This window comes from Planococcus citri, chromosome 4, assembly GCF_950023065.1.
Source record: "Planococcus citri chromosome 4, ihPlaCitr1.1, whole genome shotgun sequence".
Classification (NCBI taxonomy): domain Eukaryota; kingdom Metazoa; phylum Arthropoda; class Insecta; order Hemiptera; family Pseudococcidae; genus Planococcus; species Planococcus citri.
This window is the reverse complement of record NC_088680.1, coordinates 46,550,642-46,565,246: the sequence shown is the minus strand read 5'-3', so window position 1 is coordinate 46,565,246 and position 14,605 is coordinate 46,550,642. Positions and strand designations below refer to the sequence as shown.

Here is a 14,605-nt window from a genome sequence, read left to right as displayed (position 1 = left end):
TCAACAACCATCGCATCGATGCTGATTTTCCAATGATTTCAATTCTTTTTTTTGTTATTTTAACATTTTTAAATCATTTTTTGTGCGTTTTTGACACATTTCGGAATTATATATATGTATGTGAATACTTATATCTTATATTTATTTTGTTTCCAGAATTTTTTATTCCATTTTGTTTTCTTACATTTATAAAATTTTCATTTTTCATTTGGAGGTTGTGATTGTGAAGATGACTTTTTTTTGGTTTTCATTTTGAAGTCTTTCAATTTTCAATGTTTAGTTTTTTTTTGTCAGTTTTCATTTATATAGGCATTGAAGGTTTCAGTTTTCATTTTCCACATTTTTCAGTTTTATTTTTACATTTTTTTGTTTTTGGTTTGATGTCTTTCAGTTTTCTTTGTCGATATTTTCACTTTTGTTTTTTGTTTTTTTTTTCTTATTTCAAACGTTTTATAACATAGGTATTCAAAAAAAGGTTCTTACAAAAGAGTTTTTCTAAAATGATTTCTAAGATTATTTGTGCTTTTCATTCATTTTTTTTCCTGTACCTGTACCATGTTTAATGATATACATATGTAACTATAATTATACTAATTCAATTTTATCTATTATGTAATTCATTTTTTGTGTTCATATTGTTGTTGCATTGCCATTGTATAGGTAAATATGTAAATCGGAAGCTGTCAACTCCAATAAAATGAATTGAATTGAATCATTTATTCTTATTTTATGCATTAATTGGAAAGCCTGTATGCAGTGCGTTTAGCCGAGAGTGTAATTAAATTTTTATATGAGCTCATAGGCATTTGTAAATATTGCAAGAGTTCAAAAGGAGCTAATAGTGCCAAAAACTTGATTTCGAGATAATCGCATTCAAATATTTGTTTTGTGTCCAATTCTTAGGTAGGTATTAGTGAAGAACGGCAAAAATCATGGCACATTACAGTAGCATTATTTGATAGGTATGTTTACTACCAACTAGTGCGAAAATCCACCCTTTCCAATAATTTGTTTGAGGAGTAAAGGGAGTCTAAAAATGTATCACAAAAATGCAAAGAAGCTCAGTGCAATAAAATTAATTTTGAGATAATTGCATTTCAATATTTATTTTATACTTATCAAAAACTAAGTCACCTATAAAAAAAAACAATGACATTATGACGATTAGAAATTTAATTCTCTACAATGTTTCTTCAAGTTCATTTTTTGTATCCGCCTGCACTTCTGCATAAAGCTTTAAAAGGTTTGAGCGCTCATTTTGGAATTTTTATGCAATTTTTTGGAAGTTTGGAAACACTAAAGTTTTGATGAAAATAGAAAAAATGCCGTTCTTGTATTCATGTACTTTCTTTTTCAAATATGTACATCGAAAATTAAGCATTCTAGAAAAAAAAAACCAAGGACATTAATATGATAGTTGGAAATTTAATTCTCTACAATTTTCCTTCGACTTCCTTTTTCTGTAAAATGCTTTATTCTGTCTCCAGAATGCTTCAAAAGTTTATTTCGCCCTTGAAACAGGTATTAACCGCTTCTGCCTCAAAAGGTCAACCACTATGAGAAAAAACTGCGATGAAAATTTTGGACCCCTTAAGCAAGTATTGGGGAGGTGGGGGGGCTAAAATGTGTTTTTTTCTTAATTTTCAAATTTTTCACCAAATGCTGATGGGTCATTCCATGGCAAATCGGCGGATTTTTGCACGAGAGGGTCTTCGATTTTTTTCAAAATCAGATCATTTGTAGAGGTCATCAAACGATGACGAATGACGCAAACCGGACATTTTTTCGATTTTTTTTGACGGAGCTGTGGCGCTTCAAAATCCTCCAAAATGGCCGAAAATGGAAAATTTCAGTTGCAAATTGCTCCGGTTGTACGCGGTATAGAATTTTCAAGTTTTTTTCAAATTGTAGTACTTTGAGAGGGTAATTGACGAATGATGCCAAAATCAGTGTTGCCACTTTCAAAAATCTAAAAAAATCGATTTAAAAACTTATAATTCAAATATAACCGTGATGTCCCCCAGTAAAAATTCTAAAAAAAATTCTCAGTTTTAGTCCTTTTCATGTAGAATAACATATCAAAAAATTGGACTGGCATTTTTTTTCATTTTCGAGAAAAAAAAATTAAAAAGTTTTACAGTTGTTGCAAAAGTAGGTACCGTATCAGAATCCTAAAAAATGAAAATTTTTGCATTTTTGGAATATTTTACCAATTTGTAGACGAATATGTGAGAAAATCCCCCTCCCCTCCGATTTGTCAACAAATTGACGAAAAATGCCATTTTTCGTGCTATAGGTAATTTTATTTCAAGAGTGAAATATTATGCATCGGTGACTTGATTTTTCATCAAAATAACAATGGGGAAGGGGGGAGTTCGGCAGGTCAGGGCCCTACATAAATATTTTCTGTTGGCTCCAGAATAAAATGATTTTATAAAAATCAATGGTTAATAGTTGTTTCCCCATAACTTGTACTTATGTATTGTAGGTGTCTTGATGAATGAAGCAAGGAACGGTCAGTTTTCATTTTTTGAGGAGGGGAGAGCCACTCAGGCTCCCTCTCCTTCGAGGGGTGTGGGGCTTACAATTTTGATACAATTTCTGTGGATCGAATTTTGATCAGAAATCAAATATTATGGACTATGATGTATGTTGTTAGATATTGATTAGCACTTTCTATTTTCATCATTGGAACCATCGATATACCACTATGTAAAGCATACAAATAATTTTGGTGGTTCAATTTTTTGTTTTCTCCTCCTCTGCCTCCAGTGGCGACTCAAACTTGAAAAACGCCCAAAATTGCCGTTATAATGCTAAAACATGGTGGAAATGATGAGCCAAATGTTAATTCTTTTTGTTATGGTAAGAAATATTTGTTGAATAAAGTAATACACTGTGCAAAAAATTACACGACTCCCCTCTTTATGTGCCCCAGTAGAACACCAAATTGCAAGAAATTTTTACTAGTGGAAATTCCATCAGAATTGAAATAGGTAATAAGCCATTTACTGTTCAGTATTGATCGCCATGTTTCGCTCAAAGTGTTAGATTCATCGCATACCACCACCGCCCCTTCAAGGAGGCAGACCCCTATAATGTGACAACGGATCAAAATAAGTAGATGAAAAAAATCCATGACTCAGGTAGTACAAATTTACCAAATATCAGCTCTGAGGGTGTTTTTTTTATCGGATCCACATGTGCATTTTTTGCAATTTTTGCATTTTGAGAATGGTATTTTTCGTTCTATTCATCATAAGGCCTTCTGGCTCAAAAACAATTTCGTAAAGTTATCTATTATCACTTTGAAGCAGAAAAAATTACATTCATTCCTCTTATAATTAGGTAGGTACCTACCTAATAATTTTCATTAACGTGTTCCGAAGTACTTACATTTCATACCCAACAACCAATACAGGGTGCCCAGAAATATCGAGTACTCCTAAAAAAGTTTTCTGATAAAATACTTCGGTTGGTCACAGTGAATGATAATAATGATAGCGCATGATTGGTTGTTGGACTGGAGAGATAACATTTCACCAATCATATGCATCTATTTCACGTTGCCAACCTATATTTTTAATGAAAAACTTTCTTGAGGGTACAATTTTGAACAAACTGAAAATCTCAAAATGATATCTAAGTACATATCATTATTTTCATCGAAAATTTACTACCTTGTGAACTATCCCAATATATCAACATCCCACATCTTTTGAGTGTAACTATACTTTCTTTCCCGAAGTTCAAAGTTTCATCTCTCGGAAACCGAGATGGCAGTGTGCAAAAAAATACACAATAAAAGGTAGGTACTCGTAGTTTAGTTTTCAGTTTCAGCTGAACATCTCAATAGACGAATTTTTATTCGATTTTGTTTGCATTTTGTGTAAATTTACTGAAATTTCGTCCACCTTTAATGATTCTCCCCGATTGGTAATTTTAATGCGTTTTTGAGTGTTTTTACACACATCTTCATGAATTTTATGCGAATTTTATTGAATTTTCTTAACTTTTTTGTGATTTTCATGTTTTTAGGTAATTTTAACGATGTTTTAAAGAATTGTTGCAAATTATATCTTTCTACGCAGATATATCATCTACCTACTTAACAGAAATGTTATCTTTTCTTCAGCGGTATGCAGAAATTTGATAGCTTTTTGAGTCTTTTTGAGTCATTTTGACACGTTTTTAACACTTTTATAGCCTATTTTTAGGAATACGTATAATAAAGGCACAACATAAGAGAATTTTACGCTTCACCAGAAGTGTCCACAGTGTCTTTAGGGTTTTTATTTGTGTTTGAAGAAGTTTCAACGATGTATTTTGCCATTCTTGCTCAATTTATAGCGACAAAACTGTTTCTTTTTTCTTTTAGCATTTTTGAAAAATTTTGAGCCCGAAATTGGGTTTTGACTTTTGGGAGTTTTGAAAAAATTGGTGGGGAATTCTAATATTCTGACGAAAATATTTTTTGGGGCATTTTTGAAGGACTCAGACCCCGAAATCAAGTCATGATTTTTAATTATAAAACTATGCGGTCAAAACTTAAACTCATCAGTCACTACAAAAAACATTGTTTTTACCTCTCAAAATACAAATTTTTGAAATTTTCTACCCTCACTTCACTTGGGTCTGTGTGTTTATTTTTCTTGCTCGGGTCAATTTCTATTTCTCCTCTAAACAAAAAAAAAAAATTGAAACTTCCATAAATTCAAAACGTAAAATAAGTAAGAATTTTTCGTAAGCCCAAATGCGATTATATCAATTGACAAAATTGTCATTTCATCTTTTATTTCTCTTTAATAACTTGTCATTTTTTTCTTATGGCAAATTTTTCGTCCGCTCCCCTCAAAAAATGTCCTCTTTTTCGCTATTACTAGATTTAAATAATCATAAATATTGTTAAAACGACTTCTGTTCACTTTCGCACTTCTTGAGAAAACCGAAAACCGATAAAAACTTACTTACTACGTACCTAGACCTACACTTCACTATACCTATGTGATCTTAAAATCTGAAGTGATAAACTGGTTGCCTAGTACACCACTCACCGGAATATATCTTTTTCATACATTTCATCAATATTGCGTCATATCTCCACGAAATTCATGACGAAGTCAAATACCTCGACCTAGTGCAGGAGAATTAATTAGGTATAGTTTTTCGATTTTTTGGCAAAACAAAAGGGTATGGATGAAATTTTATCAGAACATAATCTTGAAATACATATTAAAATCTACTATAGATTGGAATAGGTAAATTTCATCACATTTTGTGCGATAGGTATAATGAAGATTCTACAAATATTTTCATTTTCGAATTCTTGCTGTAGGTGTGGAAAGTTTAAATTGAAATGCCTTTCACTGTAGTAGAATAAACATTTTAAAAGTAATTTTAGTTAATTTCTTCAAAAATGTGGGTCAAGTTTTCTCTACAAGTAGAGTTTTAAATCGTGAGTATGTTTTTCGCTCAAGTAAACTCAATAGGTACTTGAAATTTCAAATTAAAAAATAAAAAAAAAAACTGATAAAAGATCCAGAGACGAGACTAAGTAGTCAACTTTGAAAAAGACGGCAAATCGTTTGACGAGGTCGATAAATTTTGGAAATGTTTTAACTTCATAAAGAGACTTGAGTATTTGCATACTTGTTTGGAACCTGATTCGCACATTTTTGAGATTTTTTCCCCTAATCGCTTCGCTCAGGCTAAATACAGTTTTTCTGTTCCTGAATTTCTGCATCTGGGAAATATGTATCTGTACTAGGTAGGTAGGTAGACACCTAACTTTTAAAAATGTCAAATGTAAAGAAATCGACTTTTTGTAAGAAAATAATAATTCACCAGGCACTTACTTGAATTATAAATTTTTGAAAACTTCTGCTCTTACTTCGCTCAGCCCTGTTAGTTTTTCTATCATTCAAACTCAAAAAATGTTTAAATCAATAAATAAACTCCTCAACAAATAGAAGAAAAATGTTTTTCTACTTCTTGAAACATGAAATTTCGGGAGCTTTTGCCCTCACTTCGTTCGGGTCATTTTGATTTGATTTTTCAAAATTTAAATTATATAGGTACATTAAGAAAAAAGTAAGCAGAAACAATGCATAGGCTTTGGTCATAATTTCTAAATCCATTCACAACTATGTAGGCCAATCCATAGAATCACTCCGACTGATCGCAAAGAAACTTGAAATGCAGAGTACCTATGTACATAGGTATAATATTGTTTGCAAAAAATTGCATATAAATTTCCGGAATATTATGCTAGTGATGCAAATTTGTATACATAAACGACGTACTCTTCCACACGATGATTGATGAAAATTCAAAATTCAATTTTACTTCGTTCTTCCCGAACTCAAATTCAATAAATTGAGTAGGGGAAGCCAGTTTTGCATGTTACTGATTTGGTTTTCTGAAAGAAAAATCAAAATTAGTAATAGACAAAAATTAAACTCCATGCGAATGTATACAGTGTGAGTGTGCCCAAAACTATCGTGAACCCCAGATGAAAAAGTTCCGACTTGGCCCTACATAATCGTATGTATATGGATTTTGACTATGATCATGCATAATCATACATGTTCATGCTAGGAAAATGTCCCCCACATGATCATGATTATACTGAATCATACTTGATCATACACAATCATGTTCTCCATGTTCATCATATTTTTTTTCCTTTTCGTTTTTCGAATGGTTCTACTGAATTGGTGAATTTTTTAGTGTTGTAAGTATACGAGTACCCGGGGAAAAAAGTTCAAACTTGGCCATACATGATCATGTATGACGACTTCATACATGATCATACTAAAAAATTGTCCCCCACATGCTCATGTATGGATCATTTGTATGAAATTGCATGTTTTATATCATACATTTTATTCTATAATCTAGAAAAGTGTCTATAATCTGGAAAAATGTCTGAAATTCATTTATCCACATTTGTCTTGCGTTCTTAGCTCATCTTATGTACTTATGCCATTCAGCAAATCATCCCATATATTTTATACTGACAATATTTTTATTATAAAAATTCATACATTCTCGAATTTTAAGTATGATCATACATGTTCATGTTAAAAAAAATCCCCGCATTTTCACATGATAATGGTTACACTAAATCATACTTGATCATACATGATCATATATGACATGTATGATCATGTGGGGGACAATTTTGTAACATGAGCATGTATGGAAACTTCGGTTTATGTATGATCATGTATGCTCGAGTTCATCCACCATACATGATCATGTATGGCCAAGTTTGAACTTTTTTCCCCGGGTATCTATAAAATTGTAATGTTGCTCTGAGGACATTATTTTTGCATGACCATGTATGAAACTATTAATTTATGTATGATCATACAAGTAGGTATGTGCTAGAGCTCATCCACCATACATGATCAGGTACATATTATGATCATTCAAAACGGCGTTCACGATATTTTTAGACATACTTTACGTAATGTATACGCACATTAAATTAAAATAATGTTACTTAGTACTTACGTTATGTCTTGAGTGGTTCCCAATCAATTTTCCGATAAATTTTTATTTCTTCAGCTGAAAAAATTAATTTTTCTCAAATATCATTTTTGGACATAAATTTTTCAACAGTACTTTACTAACGTCAGGGCCGGAATTTTTTCATTTTTCCGCCTGGTGCAAACTCTAAATGTTCATATAATGTGATGAAAAGTGTGAACCACTTTTTATGGAGAGGGGGAGGAGGGAGGGGGTGTTTAAAAAGCACGAAAATCTTGAATTCGCTGGGATGAAAGGAAAGGAGGTGAGATTGCAGCAGTACCACTGCATTTTTTATACAAACACAGAGCTGGAAAGAAAACTGAAAATGTTTCAATTGTTTTGATTTTTCAAATTCTGATATGGATTGAACACGATTTTGGATTGAACTTCAGAATTTTTTTATGATCTGAAAAAAATTGATTGATCCCTTAATTTTTAATGGATTTTCGAAAGATCTGAAAATGATCAGGTCTTTGGAAACATATTCCATAGTCCATACATATTCTGGATCATTAATCAACTGTTTTTTTCTTTTTTGGTTTGTTTCTTTTCAACAAGTTTTTTCCACTCTGGAATTATTTGATACAAAATATAGCTTCACATACCCCATCTTCCAAAATTGGCTTTTGAGATCGGCTCAATTTTTTCACAACTTTCTCAAGTAGCCTACGCATGAGGCACGTTTCAAAAATATAAAAAATTAAGTACCTACATATAGATTAGATTATTTCATTCAACAGGTTTTTCCAAGTTCGAAAACATTCAATAGTCAGGAACTCAGGGTCAATTTTCAACAAGAATTGAATATTTTTAAAAGAAGAGAATGATGAAAACTGGAATTCCTAAAAAATATTCTGATCTACCTTCTCGCCATCACTTTAAAAGCGCTAAAATGTTTAAAATGTATTATTTTTGAGAAAAGACAAATTGTTGAAAACAATACGAAAATACAGGGGTATTCAACTACGTAATCAAAAAAATATAATTCGAATCATCATATTTAGTTTTGGGCCTTTTTTTGAGGTGGGGGTTTGTATGTGTATAAAAACTTGTGTATTTTTTTTTACACAAAGGACCTTATATTCCGAGTAATCTCCCACTCCGTAAATTTCGTCGCCAATTTTTCGTCAAAATTCATGATATTATTTTTATTTTTATTTTTACCTACTCCTTCTTTACATGACAGAGTGGTCGGCTATGCAATCTATGTGACAGAAATGAAAATTCCATTTTTTTTTTAAAGTTAAAATCATTACAATTTGAGGAGTGAATTTTGATTTGTTTTGAAATTTTCATGCAAAAAATAGGGTTATTTTTGGAAATTTTCGCACGGTGCAAGCACGTCTGCTTGCACATGGGCTTCCGCTGGCCATGACTAACGTTGTAGGCCTAAAATATGAAGAACGCATTCAAATGCAAAATAAATTTAGTCAGGTCTAGTTGATTCTTTTCCGGCAGGACTTCCTCTAACGAAATTTTGGAGCTGCACAAACTTAAATAAAATGAAATAATTTTTGATCATGATTATGTACAATTAAAGTGTTTTCGTGGCAAGAAGGCATGTAAGGTCCCAAGAATTTTTTTAAGTTAGCGGATGTCGAAAATGTAATTTCATCATTTCAATTTGATGTATTTTCACCTTTAAGTTTCTTGCCAATGCGATGAAATTGGGCGGTTAAAAAACTTTTTTCAAAATAACGACGAATTTTAAAGTTAAATAAACAAGAGATGACTAACAATTTTGTTACTGAAAGGTATAATTTTGTCAATTCATTTACCTAGCGAATAAAAATTTTAATTTCTCCTTCAAGTCTGAAATTTATTAACTACCTGCGGAAAAGAGAAACAAACTGGCTTTGGTGAAGCGAGGGTAAAAGTTCTCAAAAATTACAATTCTAAAAGGTATAAAAACAATGGAATTCGAATGATTTTTTTTGAGAATTCCAAGATTAATAATGAAAAGCAAATGAGCCCGAGCGAAGTGAAAGCAAAAGCTCTCGAAAATCAGTATTTCGAAAGGTATTAAAAATGATGTTTTTTTGTGTGACAAGTTACTTATAAAAAGCTTATTATTCTGCTTTAAAATCTTGAAATTCGAATAATGATTTTTTTTTTGAAAAATTCAAAATTGAAAAATAAGAGCAAACTGGTTTGAGCGAAGCGATGGCAAAAACTCTTGGAAATCAATATTCCGAAAGCCATAAAAATTATGGCATTCGAATGATGATTTTTTCAAAAATGTCAAATGTAGAAAAGAAAAGAAAATGAGCCCGAGCGGAGCGAGGGCAAAAGCTCTCGAAAATCAGTGTATGAGGGGTGTAAAAACGATTTTTTGTGTGTGATGAGTTACTTGTAAGAAGTTTATTATTTTGCTACAAAATTTTAAAATTTGAACGATGATTTTTTAAAAATGGTTTCAAGCGAAGCGAGAGCAAAAGAAGCTCTCTAAAATTAGTATTTCGAGGTGTATAAAAACAATGTTTTCGTGTGTGATAAATGGAGAAGTTCATTATTTTCGCTTCAAAATTTTAAAATTTGAAGGATGATTTAAAAACAGAAAAAAAATTTCAACTTGAGAAAGAAAAGCAAACAAGCTCGAGTGAAGCGAGGTCCAAAACTTTCAAAAATTCATGTTTTTGAGAAGTTGAGGCAAAAGCTCGCAAAAATAAGTAATTCAAGTTATAAGAAAGTCAGCAAATGAGCCCTTATCTACAAATACAAAATTTGTTCAAAATTCTAGAAAAAGGCGTTCCAACTGCACAACTTTGTTTCGAAGCTGCACAAAATGTGCGCAGCTGCACGTTACAGGAGGCTCTGAATCTTTGAATTATAGTTCCTCCAATTTTGATTGAAAAATCTACACCCGTTTAAAATCAAAAACCATTAGAAATTCACGTTTTGACCGCCCCATCTGATATATATTATTATCGTGTATACTATTGATAGTTTACATTGTAGGTACCTTATAGAGATATTTTCCGTCGAATTCTTCAAGATATTGATCGATCAGTACCGCAGCTTTTATGAACAGTATAGGTATCATAATGAAGTGTAACATTTTTTTCTCAATATGGGGCAACGAAAGCCACTGAATCTAAATTTAAAAAAATAAAAAATAAATAAAATAAAAGTTATGCAGAACTGAAATTATATTAAACTGAATAAGTACCACTGTGATAAGCCCTTATTGTAGGTTACCAAATAAACGAAATCGCCTTTCCATTTCGATAGATACTCATCTAATTATCTTGAAAGACGTTAGGTTAAACTTTAGAGGCGAGTACATGATCGGTGAATCGAAACCGCCAATCCACCATTTTTGGACGTGACAACATTTACCTCCACTAGGAGCGCTGCCGTCTTTTGAAAAATTCTTCTTTGGGCCCAGCCCATCCACCCGGGTATGTCAGCCCCCGTGCCTTAAAATTGCAAAACTGTAAAAAAAATACAAATCGGGGGAGAGGGGGAGAATACAAATCTTAAAAAGGAGTAGGTACCTATCTAATAGTCAGAAAAAATTAAGACGTTAATTTTGGTTAAACGTGTGCTATTTTTTCTCGAAAAACTAGAAAAGCTCCTTTCGAGCAAATTTTTAACTATGCATTATTTTATTTTTTTCATTCGATAAACATTTTATACATTTTAGGTCTGCTTTTTTTTTTACATTTATGGAATATGGTAAGTAAACAGAGAGAAATGAGAATTCTCAAAATATGTACGCTGAAAAAATTTGGGGCCTGCAAAATTTTATACTTACTTGACGTCTTTATAGATGAGCACATTTTCACGGAAAAATACTCATTCAGAATGAGACTCGAAAAAAACACAAAAATATTGATACATCGACATACATAAACATTTAACAGAATTACACATACACCGTACTCAACAACTCCCACATTCATCTTAGCAGACACGGCATAGGGATGAATATTAGCTCACACGAAATAGTTTCACATTTAAAATTCATCCCGCCTTCCAGTTGACGTTGTACCTTTTCCAAGGTTATCCATCACCTCCACCCATTCCTACTCTACATGCGATTCCGCAGGTAGTCTCATACAAGTCTCAATCGAATTATTTGCTTCAACGAGTATTAGGAAGGACTTCGATATCGACACTTTCGAAAATCTTTTTTTCGATAATACCCTGCGTTAACTGTATGTATTGTATTCGTTTGTATATTTTTCGGGGGAAAAAAATCGATACCTACCAATCGCCTATTGTTGGAACGAATTCAGGAACATGAAAATTCTGGCATCTTGAAGTTTTCAGCAGAATAGCACCTTTAATTTTGAATCTGGGTAGCACATTAAGATAACATACGTCTACCTGTTTGTAGAATTATCGATTTTCTAAAATAAAATTACCGGTATTTTGAATTATGGGAACTTCGTTCAAGTTCATGCATTCAACACATATCCTGTGGATTATGGCAACGAAGGGATGGGGTACGTTTTAGTTGGTTCATATATTAATACCTACTCGTAGATAATACATAGGAATTTTGCTTACAAGATGAATATTTAAAAATTATTAGAGAAATTATAATTGGTCGAAAGTTCAAACTTGGAATGTGGAAAGGTGTGGATAACGGGTTATCAGAAACATTTTTAAAAGGGTGAAAAGTTAATTGGGAAAGCATCTAGAGCGAGATGAAAATTGAGAACTTATGCAACCAAATTCTATGTCACCAGTGAAGCGACGTTTTGGAACATTTAGGAATGTTTAATAGGTTTTAAATACATGACACCATCAGTTTGGCTGCAAACACATCACAATTATCGACCCATCGATTCGATTAAAAACAATTTCAATCCCTTTTAAGCATTTTTGGAGCCATCACTACCAGCAGATTTTTCAATGTTGCAATTCCAAAAGATTACCTACCAAATGAAGTTGGAAAGCAAAAATGTACTTTACAAAGTTTAAACCTTCAATTTCAACATACTGAATCAACTGAAGGTGATTTCGAGCCGTTCTGGAACCATTAGTTTCGCAGTTGTAGAATTGAATGTGGAGTCAAAAGTCCACAATTTTTGATGACTCTTCTCGCATTACGATACTCTCTAAATTTGAAACAGTCAATTTTCACTGCTTCAAATTTAGAGAGTGAGAGTATGTTTACTTCAGCTTACCACTTGCACAATTGAACGCTTTGCATACTTACCTACCTCAATGTGATTTTGGGGTTCGAAAAACTGTAATTTTAGCAAAAAAGTTCTAATTTCTTTATTTTTGATCATTTTTCAACTAGGGGGGGGGGTGGCTCAGGCACCATTCGCTGTTTTTCATAAAACTCAACCGTAGTAACTTCCTTTGGTAGTGGGAGCCAAAAAAATGCAACAAATTTCCTATATAAGCATTAAATAATATTAAGTAAGAACCACCGTGAGACAGATATTACATCTACCGACCATGATAATAAAATTAGCCCTATTAATAGACATGAAAAAATATCCTGTATAATGTAACTGCAGGCTCGGTTATGTAGCGTGTACCTTCTTGAAAAACACTGATTTAACAAAAACTTGACAAACGTATCAGGTGTCGGGTATAGAAACGGTTACAATGAGAACAAAACATTTTTTTTTTTTGTGGGTGAGAAAACATTACGAACCACCAGGTCGTGATTTCGGGCAACAATCCTATCTGTAGGTGTACGAATGGAATGGAGGGTAGGTGAGGTACGTAGCGTACTCGCGAGAAAGCAGAAACCCCTGACAACCGGATTATTCGAAGTGTCGTTTGGAAACTATAGAACGGCATCAAACCACTTCCGTCCAGGCAACTCGCCACTCGGCATATTGAAATCACGGTAGAAAATGTTTAGTTTTCCAACATTACCTATTTGGTGAATACTTGTGAGAATTTCAACCTACAAATCTGTCAAAGTGCCGAAGGCTATAGAACTACTCGAAATATGTACCTACATATAAGTACTCCCTAATTCGAAACCAATTGATTCAGGGGTTCAAAAATAGTTTATATTTGTATATCTACTAAATTTCAGTTTTCTAGGTCAATTCGGTGAAGTTATGATTTTTTCCTCTATTATTCCATTTTTGGCGCAAAGACGATTGTATGAAAAGTTCTCTTATTTTTTTTTTTTTTTGCTTAGGTAGATAGGTACGTATTACCCACGTACTCGTATGTAGTATGATTACAAAATAAAATCTAAACGATAAATCGTGAATCGATGCGTATTGCCTATAGGTAGGTAAATACATTAGAAATACTCGGCAATGATGCATCGCCCAACGCCTACGTACGTAAATGTATGTATTGTACCTACGATCAGAATATTTCTGCGACACGTTATCGTTTCAAGGATGATTAAGAAGAAGCGATAGAGGAAAACATCGCCCATCGCACGCCAAAAAATTCGCGACGAGAAATTCGGACTATTCGCTGGACACTTCGCGCATTATTATGCTTCTAATTTCGCGCATTATTATGCTTCTAATTTCGCGCATTATTATGCTTCTAATTTCGCGCATAAGATTGCTTATGCGTGATGGCCAATCATTTCAATGGCGTTTGCGCATGGGCGATATTACAAGCGAAATTATCGGTACAGTACATATTTAGCGACAACGACATATCCTGCGTTTAGTCCCGAATTGTCGTCAGCAGGTTTATTGGCGTCTACAAGCTAATTTCACACGACATTTTAATTAAGATAACGGTTACTTACATTTAAAAAATTTTTAAATCAAAATAGAAAAGCACTAATGCACGAATTCCACTTTTTCATCAGGGAAGGTTTTTTATCTTAGTTTCGAATTTTTCCTGCCTAATTTTGGTCAATTCCCAACCTACAGTGGTGATCGAACCCGGGACCTCCCGAACCTTACATAAATCTTACACCTAACATAACCCTACGACTACCAGTCCAAAGAGTAGAATCGGACGTGAAATGAATACCTAAGTAGGTACTTGAAAGTTTGCAAGTGCGCGTTGCTAATAATTGCTCTGATTTATTTAGGCTATGGCATGACCACGTTCTGATTTATTCCGAAACCTTCTCATTATTACACACATTCAAGTAACAAAAATTTACGCATGT

The 14,605-nt window shown here is 32.8% G+C and overlaps 1 long non-coding RNA gene across 1 annotated transcript; it reads right to left on the bottom strand.

Moving 5' to 3' along the window:
- Positions 1–413: 413 nt before the first annotated feature.
- On the bottom strand, positions 414–11,478 carry LOC135843547 (uncharacterized). The gene is made up of 4 exons (XR_010558340.1): positions 11,294–11,478; positions 10,499–10,630; positions 7,519–7,572; positions 414–6,418 (listed from the first exon to the last, which is right to left on the bottom strand). It is a non-coding gene; the product is annotated as an uncharacterized LOC135843547 (long non-coding RNA).
- Positions 11,479–14,605: the final 3,127 nt, after the last annotated feature.